Raw genomic sequence first — 10,020 nt, 5'->3', positions numbered from 1 at the left:
GATGACTGATACCCATAAGTTTTGTCTTCTGTTTCTGTTTGCCACACTAAAATATTCTCAAGCCCCAATTTATTTTATTTCATTTCGTTTTATTTTATTTTATTTTATTTTATTTTATTTTATTTTATTTTATTTTATTTTATTTTATTTTATTTTATTTTATTTTATTTTATTTTATTTTATTTTATTTTATTTTATTTTATTTTATTTTATTTTATTATTTTCCTCTTCAGCATGCTTGGTCGGTTGAGATTTTGTGCACTTTACGGGGAGTTTTTACATTACGAAGGGAAAATCTGCTCAGGCGTTGGATGGCCTCCCTCTAGTGGCTGTTTCTGTGGAACTAAAGTGGAATTCTAGTGGAGTTAAAATAGGGCTGTGATCTACCGAACCCAGGGCTGCGTTTGCATCAACCACTGTGTGCCATGAAAGTGAGTAAACTTGGGAAGATGTCTTATGCCACATCAAAATACGAAACAGAAACACTACGCTATTGCCAAAGCTTAGTTACTGCATTTTTTAGTCCTGAAAATACTTACCTTCCCCATGTTTCCTCTCTCCCTCTGTGACATTACACAGGATGATCTAAGGACCAAAATCTGCATGTAAATAATATTTTAACTTTTCTTTCCAGTTCAGTTAGTTGGCCAAGTAAGACAAATATGCAAGCCCCTGTTTTTCACACATGGACTCCTGTGCCTGAAACCCTATCTGATTTTCCTGACCAGGCACATTGATCTAGTCAAAGATCCTGTTTGCTATTACAAACCTTGTCCCAACAGATATTTAAAGAACAGGTATGATATGGGAAATGCAGCATCTTTCTTCCATTTCCAGTAGTTTTCTGTTATTCTCTGTAGTAAATGTCAGTATGTCTGACAAAACCATATCTGTGTGTACAGCCAGCAGCTGTATTCCTGTGTTTAAGATATTGCTGATTGTGATTCATTACACTTGTCTTTTAGACACAAAAAGTGCCAGGAATGCATGGCTATGTTTGTATTTTTTTGTAGAAAAATATGGCAATGACAGGGTAGAAAGACAAAAGTTGGAGCTAGAAAACATCCTTTTGAAAATGACAAAAATGGAAAGCTCCTGCAGCTGCAAGAGGAGCTTTGCCCTGGTGTCTCCTTCTGGATCTCTCATACCTTGTCCTCCAAGTGTTAAATGGTTTGCTGGCAGTGTGACACAACTCAACCCAAGCTGCATTTACAGAACATCCCTAAAAATCTTGCTTCACAAGTTTATGCTCTGACACAGCAGAAATTAGGATTGCTACTGCTATTCTCTTGACTGCTTTTAGTGATTTTGTAGGCTGGCGTGTTGTCACCTGAAAATACCAGTGGAATTTCCTCTGTCAGTGAAGAGAAACCAATACTTTTACTCACACTAGATTTTCCACAAACTAATTCTGGGTGCTATTTATGTATTTTCACTGGTTTCAATACACTTGTGTTGATGTGAAATTGCTGTCATTGAAGCTGACTGAAGTTCCCATTTATTTTTCTCATCGATACAGATAACTAAACATAGTAATGTATAACTATGTAACATAGTTACATATAACTATGTTACATAGTTATGTATACTATATAACATAGTATAGATTAAGGCTTCTTGAAATAAAATATCTGTTGCTAGCACAGGAAGAAAAAAATGGAGAAAAATGTACAGATTACCATGACAACCTCCATGGTTCTGTTCCATCTCAATCCACTTCACCACTTCCACCTTCCCATCATGTGCTGGCCATGGATCCTGGGACTTCTGAAACTAGGTAACAGAAAATCAAATAGTTAGTCCTTTTAAGAGCTTTGTGTTCAGGTTTATGTCCAGTCTCTGGGACCTTTCTGCACAGAACTGGGGTAAAGTGCTTTGGAACACACATTAATGGGTGCCTGGCTGCTAACATGGTTGTCAAGCTTCTTTGCTGAGAGCAGGTTTTGTGACACAGACAAGATGTCAACCCAAAAGACCTGAAGATTTAATTTGAGAAATAAAATCCCTCTTCTGCAACAGCCTCAGTATCATAGTGCACGTGATCATTTGTGTAACCTTCCCAACCAAGTGCTGTTTGAACACTGGGCCACTAACACACAGTACCTTCACATGAATTTAGTGGTAAGTACTGGATTTTTGCTTTGGTTTTTGTTGCTTGTTTGTTTGTTGGTTCATTGGTTTAAGGAAAGAGACTAACAATTTCTAAAATAAGGAACAAGAACAAATTCAAGCATGATATAATTGGAAGGAGTTATTGAAACTCAGTTATAACCTATGATGTTATATAATAACAGATACAGATTTAGGCACATCAGAGGACCTATCCAGGATATAAACAGGTAAGAGTTTATCCTCTGCTTGTCACTAGTTTCCACCTTCTACTTGCCACTTTCTACTAGCCCAGGTTTCTCGAAGTCCCATCCAATCTGGTCTTGAACATTTCCAGGGATGGGGCATCCATGACTCCTCTGGACAACCTGTCCAGTGCCTCACCGCCCTCACAGTAAAGGATTTCTTCCATATATCTGATCTAAAACCATCTTCTTGGAGTGTAAAGCCATTCCCTCTTGTCTTATCCCTAGATGCCCCTGTAAAAGGTCTCTTTCCAGCTCTCTTGCAGGCTCTCTTTAGGTACTGGGAGCCTGCTCTAAGGTCAGCTGAGAGCCTTCTCTCCTCCAGGCTGAACAGCCCCAGCTCTCTCAGCCTGTCTTCATCGGACAGGAGCTCCATCTCTGGTCATCTTTGCTGTCCTCCTCTGGCCTTGCTCCAGCAGGTCCATGTCCTTCTCATGTTGGGGGCCCCACAGCTGGATGCAGCACTGCAGGTGGGGTCTCACCAGAGCATGGCAGAGGGGCAGAATCACCTCCCCAAGCCTGCTGGCCACGCTGCTTTGGATGCAGCCCAGGATCCATTTGGATTTCTGGGCTGCAGGCACACACTGCTGGGTCATGCTGAGCAACCAACACCCCCAGGTCCTTCTCCTCAGGGCTGCTCTCAATCCATTCTCCCCCAGCCTGCATTTGTGCTTGGGATTGCCCTGACCCAGGTGTAGGACCTTGCCCTTGGCCCTGTTGAACTCCATGAGGTTTGCACAGTCCCATCTCTCCAGCCTGTCCAGGTCCCCCTGGATGCCATCCCTTCCCTCCAGTGCTGACTGCACCACACAGCTCAGTGTCACCAGCAAACTTGCTGAGGGTGCCCCCGATACCACTGTCCTGTCACTGACAGTTAAACAGCGCCAGTCCCAATACTGACCCCTGAGGAATGCCACCCATATCAAGTGCCACACAACTCACACCAAGTGCCATGCCACAAAAACTGACTCACGACTTTTTAAACAAATGCAAAAAAGACTGTATGATCCAACTGCAGAACTACCATAGCACTTTGCCATAAGTAACAGTGTGTGTCAGCTATAACCAGAACTTCATTACTTTATTTCTCCCCTTCTGTATATTGGGTTTATCAAATAAAGAAACATGCCAAAAAGTGTGGTTTTGTCCCAGGGAAAATTCAGAAAAATAGTACTTTTTCACAGAAAGCATTAAGGTAAAGATAACCTTTTACAAAAGAGAAAAAGAGACAGTGATGGCAGGGGATAAATGCTTTAGATTGCCTGGGATGTGCATTGCCATCCCAAATTAAAAATCTGTTCATAACAGATGGCAATAAATGTGGTGTGTGGGAAGTTTTGGAAAATGCTGATACAATGGCAAAGCAGAAAGATATCTGACAAAACAGGAACGACCCTAGGACATCCACAAAAATACTGGAAGGCACTGCCTTCCAGGAATACAAAACTACTGACTTCACATTATTCACCATCTCCCAAATTGAGCAAACTAGGCATCTTTGTAAGTTAGTCAAAAAGTAGGGTAAAGTGTAGCTCAGTATGGGAAAAAAATTAATTTATAATATTTTTCTTTAAATAGTTGCTTGAGCGTCTGATTTCAGATTCAGAATTTTCCTGGGGTGCTGTTCTTAAAAAGACAGGTTGTCTGAGCAGTGGTGCTGCTCATGAAAGTTTGTCACTCTGGTTTTGAAGACTTTTCTAAGCCTTCTGTAATGTTCTTCATATTGGAGTCAGAAATTTCACCTTATCACACTTTCTACTACAAACAATGACCATGTTTTGCTAACTGTCTTTCATTGTTTACATATTTCTAGGTAGGAGGAGAAAGGTGATTGACAGTTAGCTTGACCAATTTGGATTGAGGGGTGGAATGCCATCCTCCAATCCACGGGCACCATAGGAAATGTATAAAACTGAGTTTTGTAAATAAACTCGTCCCTTTTTTCCTGCTTCGCTCACCAGCGTGTCCTCGTGTGGTTCTTTCCGTGTCCACTGTGACATCTGGTGACCCTGACGCGTGTGGTAGGACTGTCTGGGTGAGCTCTGTCGGGCCTTTCACTCTTTGCCTAGGCTCTGTGGCTCTGTAGTGCATTTCACTCTTTGCCTAAGCTCTGTGGCTCTGACGTTTGCCGGGTTTACCCCCTTTTTCTGCTGCACAATGCCTTTCAGTGTGGTCTTGAAAGAGGACTCCATAGCTTTGGATGTCTGGAAGTGTATTATGGAACGAAAGCACGTTCCTGTTTCCTGGGCAGAACTTCAGGGTTTGTTTGAGTGGGCCCGGGGGCGTGGCTTCTTTAGCGATCTGGCGGACGCATTTTCTGGGGAGGTGTGGGGCAGTTTGGGGGAGTGCCTCATGGACCTTCTCTCTTCCCCCCCCCTCGTGCTGGAGGCAGCCAGGTTGTTGGTTGTGTGGCGAAAGACTGATCTCTTTTTCCGGGAAATGGATCCCGCTAGCTCGGAGATCTCGGCAGATTCTCTGAGCGGCCCTCCCTCTCCGGTGGTAGGTGGGGGGCCGCAAAGGGACGCGGCCGCGGTGTCGGACGTGGGATTTCCGTCCGAGCTCGATCCCCTGTCTCCGAGGTCGGAGGATTCTTTTCCTCCCCCTCCGGCTGCTGCGCTGGAAGATTTGTCCCTCTCCGATTCGGATTTCGAATTTTTGGGGAACAAGGGAAGCCTGAGCCCGCCCCGGCCGCTCGAACAGCGAGAGGGCCGGGCCCCGCCGTCGTCACGGCCGGCCCCGCCCACTCCTGCGCCACGGCGCCGGAGAGTGGGGATGGGAGAGCCTTCCATTCAGGCCTTCCCAGCACTGACGGGCGGGGAGGAACCCGCGGCGCGGGCCCCGCCCCTTGTAGAGCATGATTCTATTACCACGCTCTGCCCGAACTGCGGAACTTCCACGACGTATCCTCTGGATACGTCAAGGGTGGAGCCGCCCCCCGCGCCGCCCCACTTGGGCGCCGAGGGTGGCTCCTTGGGCGCCTCTGCGCCTGCACCGCCTCTGCAGAGCGTGCAGGGGGCGGGCGCCACTGGAGGCGGGGCCTGTATCGGCTCTTCGCCGGCCCCCGTCCTGTTGGGTGGGCAGTCCGTGCATTCCGTGTCGGGGGGGCTGCCGCCTGCTATTGGCCGGTGGAGCCTCGGTGAGACTTTACTCGGCGGGATCCCGGACCGAGCGGCGGCTGGCTCGGGCAAGGGCGGAGCGGCGCCGATCCCTGCTCCTTTCCTGGGTCCCCCCCCCCACTGCACCGGCCGCGCCTGCGGTGCTGAGCACGGCGCGCGGCGAGGGTGCAGTCCCGCGAACCGCGCCTGCGCCGTTGATCGCGGCGCGAGAAGGGGACGCAGCCCCGCGGGCAGCGCCGGTGCCCGCCCCCCGTCCCCCCCAACGCTGAGTGCGCAGGCGCCCTTGAGCACGGCGCACAGTGGAGCGAGAGCTCCGCCAGGCGCACCCGTCCCAGCACATTGTAATCTGCCTGCACGGGACTCGGGGGTTCTATCGGAACCTACACCTACTGAAGAGCCCTATACCCGTGCTGCGGCGGGCGCAGGCACCGCCGGGGCTGCGGAAGCGCCAGCGGGGCCGTCCCCGCAGCCTCCCACCGGCGCTGCGCCTGCGATGGGAGCAGGCGCTACAGTTTTTGATTTGAGCGCTGGTGGGGACGCAGCTGGGGTCCGGCCGGCCCTTCCCAGGGCCAAGAGACCCCGCGCTCTGGGATCCTCCACCTGGACACTCCCTCCTTGTAATGTCACAGTGCGGCCAAAGGACCAGGAGCGATTTTGGGAGGAGGTTAAAGTCAAGATGGAGGAAGTGGAGGAATGCATGTGTACACATCGTCGTCCGGAGTCTGAAAAGAGGCTCTTTAGCTCTACTGATGTTGTTTCTGACGCTGCTGAACCTCCGGTGTCTGGCATTCAGCTGGCCCCCAGCCAAGTGTCTGCCTCTGTCCCTGTGGAGCCCACGGGACAGGATGTGGCAGATCCTGCCACCCTACCAGGAGGTCTCCAGGCTTTCCCTGTCATAACAGGTGTTACCCATAACATCCACCAGCCTTTGCATTGGAAAGCCTTGATGGAGCTTCGTGATAAGGTGGGGAAATATGGCCTGGGGTCTACTGAAGTAATGCAGATGCTCAGGTTTTTCAACGGTCATCTTTTAACGCCTTATGACATCCGGAGTCTAGATCAGGCTCTGTTTCCACCTGTCGAATATGAAATTTTCGAATCAAAATGGAGTCAGCTAGCGGACAGCACAGTGCAGCAAAATGCCACATTAGGCCCAACTGATGTCAGGCACACGGTTAATACCGATAAGCTGCTGGGCATTGGAAATTATGCCGATGCCAATGGACAAGTTGGGTTTGCGCCCTTGGTGCTTGAGCAGTGCCAGCAGGTAGGCATGGCAGCTCTGGTTCAGACCATAGCAATGGCTGCTCCAGAGGAATCATTTGCCAAAATTGTTCAAGGAGTTGATGAGCCATTCCTGCATTTTGCAGGAAGGCTGGCTGCTGCAGTGGAAAAGCAGGTCGGTGATCCCGAGCATAGGAAGGTATTACTTAAGCACCTGGCCCGAGGCAACTGCAATACTGATTGCAGAAGGATCATCGACGCACTTCCTGGTGATCCATCCATTGTTCAGATGGCAGAAGCCTGTGCAAAGATAAGCACACGTAGCCGCAAGTTGGTTGCCTTGGCTGATGCTGTGCAGTCACCTGTGGCTACGGCTGTACAACCAGCTGTGGCCCCTGTGATGCAGCCTGCTTGGAAGGGCCCTCAGGGCAGGCTGCAACAGCAGGGCAGTCCCAAAACCAGGAAAAAACGGGGGAAGAAAGTGCAAAAAACCACGGCCCCCTTGTTTCTGTGCGCTCGATGCGGAAAACCAAATCACTATGCAAATAGTTGCAAGGCGACGGTGCATGCTAATGGCCATCCCCTTCTGGTGTAGGGAAACACGAAACGCAGCGCAAAGCAGAGACGCACTCAGACACAAGTGTCTCTGCCCCCGCCCGAACCGATGGAGGTCTGCTTAGCAGGCTTGCAGCCAGCACCCGTGGTTCAGCGGGTGTTGACGTTTGCACAGCAGAATCTGTCCTCATAAATTCGGACAAGATACACAGGGTCCCCTTGGATGCCTTTGGTCCTTTGGGTGATGGCATGAGTGCTTTCCTCATGGGGAGGTCTAGTGCTATCATTCAGGGTATCACTGTGCACACGGGACTCATCGATGCTGATTTTTCAGGGCAGATTCATGCGATGGTTTCCACACCCATCCCCCCTTTGACTATTCCAAAAGGCACCCGTATTGCTCAACTTGTTCCTTTTAAGTCTTCTGTTTCCAGGATGGAGGACCGGTCACAAGGTGACGGCGGCTTTGGCTCTACTGGGTCGCCTCAGGTCCACTGGACTGTTCTCCTGACCAAAGACCGTCCTGAGATTGTGTGTACTGTGTCCATGGCTGATGCAACGCCGTCGGAGATTCAACTTCGCAGCCTCCCAGATACCGGGGCTAATGTTACCATTCTCTCCCTGGCGGCTTGGCCCCCGCAGTGACCTTTGAGCCTGGTACAGACACCTGTCGTGGGCTTAGGAGGAACGAAGCAGTGTTATGTGAGCCAGAATCCTGTGATCATCACCAACCCGGAGGGACAGACAACCATGATTTGGCCTTACGTTACGGAGACTGCTAAGAACCTCTGAGGGAGGAATTTGATTGGAGCTATGCGAACAACGTTTCGCTACAAAGTGCTCTAGAGGGTTTTTCAGGGCAGATCACTTATCATCTGCCCAGCCACAAGCTATTGCAAGTGGCAAAAAATACTCGATTTTCATTATGACCCAAAAACAGCCAAGAGCCAGTGCAAGGATCCACTGTCTTCACTGATGGTTCAGGCAAAACAGGAAAAGCCATTGTTACCTGGAAGGATGGATCCGAATGGCAGATTTTGGAAGGCCATGAGGACAGGTCAGCCCAACTGGTTGAACTAAGGGCTGCCGTCATGGCATTCGAAAAATTTTCTCAGACACCCTTCAATCTGGTCACGGACTCAGCTTATGTTGCCGACATCGCACAGCGATTAGGTTATTCAATTTTGAAGGAAGTCAATAACCCTGCCTTGTTTCATCTGCTGAAGACCTTGTGGTGTGCAATTCAGTCCAGGGTTCATCCCTATTACGTTCTGCACGTTCGAAGTCACACAAATTTGCCAGGCTTTGTAGTGGAAGGTAATGCAAGGGCTGACAAGTTAGTTAACCCAGCGTGGGTTGCTCCTCAGCCTGACACACTCGCGCAGGCCAAGGCATCGCATGGGTTCTTCCACCAAAATGCGCATATGCTGCAGAAGCAGTTTCACCTGACGGCCACTGAGGCTCGAGACATTGTTGACTCTTGTGATGACTGTCATGCCCTTGGTGCGCCGTTGCCGGCAGGGGTTAACCCCAGGGGCCTTAAGGCCTTGGAGCTCTGGCAGGCTGATGTCACCTAGGTCGCCGAGTTTGGCCGGCTCAAGTATGTGCATGTCACGATGGACACATTCTCCTCTGCAATGTGGGCTTCGGCTCACACTGGGGAGAAGGCCCGCGATGCCATTGCCCACTGGAGGCAGGCCTTTGCTGTACTAGGCATACCTTCTGTCGTGAAAACCGACAGTGGTCCTGCTTATGCCTCTCAACAGGTACGGCAGTTCCTACAGTCATGGGGTGTGAACCACAACTTGGCATCCCTCATTCTCCAACAGGACAAGCAATTGTAGAGCATGCTCATGGTACTCTCAAGCACGTTCTCCAGAAGCAAAAACGGGGAATGCAGGGTGAAACACCACACAGTCGCTTGGCCAAAGCATTGTACGCCATCAGTTACCTTACAGTTCCGCAGAACTCAAGTAACCCTTTGATTGTAAACCACCTCCTCTCGTTGCAGGCTTCAGATGACACGTGTCAGCCTCAAGCGAAGGTTCGGGTCCGGAATTTAGTTACCAAACAATGGGAAGGACCCTATGACCTGATCGTTATGGGGCGTGGGTATGAGTGTGTGTCCACAGATACTGAGGCACGCTGGGTACCTTCAAAGTGTGTCCGTCCTGACCTGCGACAGCAGAGGCAGAATCCGGCCGATAGGCGAGATGGAGGCCGTGACCAGACTGAAGGTCATCAAATGGATGAATCCTTGGGTGATGACTCGGACGCAGATGACGCGAGTGATCGCTCTGATGATTCCTCCATGGATAATCACTGAACTCTGTACAGGTTTTTTTCCATTGTAAAAATTGTTCATTTTTCTTTTTATCTTTTTTCTTTTTTTTAAGATAAAAAGGTTGAGATGTCACCCTGGTTTTGAAGACTTTTCTAAGCCTTCTGTAATGCTCTTCATATTGGAGTCAGAAATTTCACCTTATCACACTTTCTACTATAAACAATGGCCATGTTTTGCTAACTGTCTTTCATTGTTTACATATTTCTAGGTGGGAAGAGAAAGGTGATTGACAGTTAGCTTGACCAATTTGGATTGAGGGGTGGAATGCCATCCTCCAATCCACGGGCACCATAGGAAATGTATAAAACTGAGTTTTGTAAATAAACTCGTCCCTTTTTTCCTGCTTCGCTCACCAGCATGTCCTCATGTGGTTCTTTCCATGTCCACTGTGACAAAAGTTAAAATAAATTTTGTCATGAGCTGCTCA

At 49.1% G+C, this 10,020-nt stretch overlaps 1 long non-coding RNA gene across 2 annotated transcripts; it reads left to right on the top strand.

Moving 5' to 3' along the window:
- Nucleotides 1-4,182: 4,182 nt before the first annotated feature.
- LOC134553015 (uncharacterized) lies at nucleotides 4,183-10,020 on the top strand. Of its 2 annotated transcripts, none has more exons than XR_010081010.1 (2): nucleotides 4,183-4,389; nucleotides 7,684-10,020. It is a non-coding gene; the product is annotated as an uncharacterized LOC134553015 (long non-coding RNA). The 2 variants fall into 2 exon arrangements; XR_010081011.1 differs by having other exon boundaries at nucleotides 7,670-10,020.

Source organism: Prinia subflava, chromosome 1, assembly GCF_021018805.1.
Source record: "Prinia subflava isolate CZ2003 ecotype Zambia chromosome 1, Cam_Psub_1.2, whole genome shotgun sequence".
NCBI lineage: Eukaryota > Metazoa > Chordata > Aves > Passeriformes > Cisticolidae > Prinia > Prinia subflava.
The sequence above is the reverse complement of the archived record's forward strand: the minus strand, read 5'-3'. Positions and strand labels throughout refer to the sequence as shown.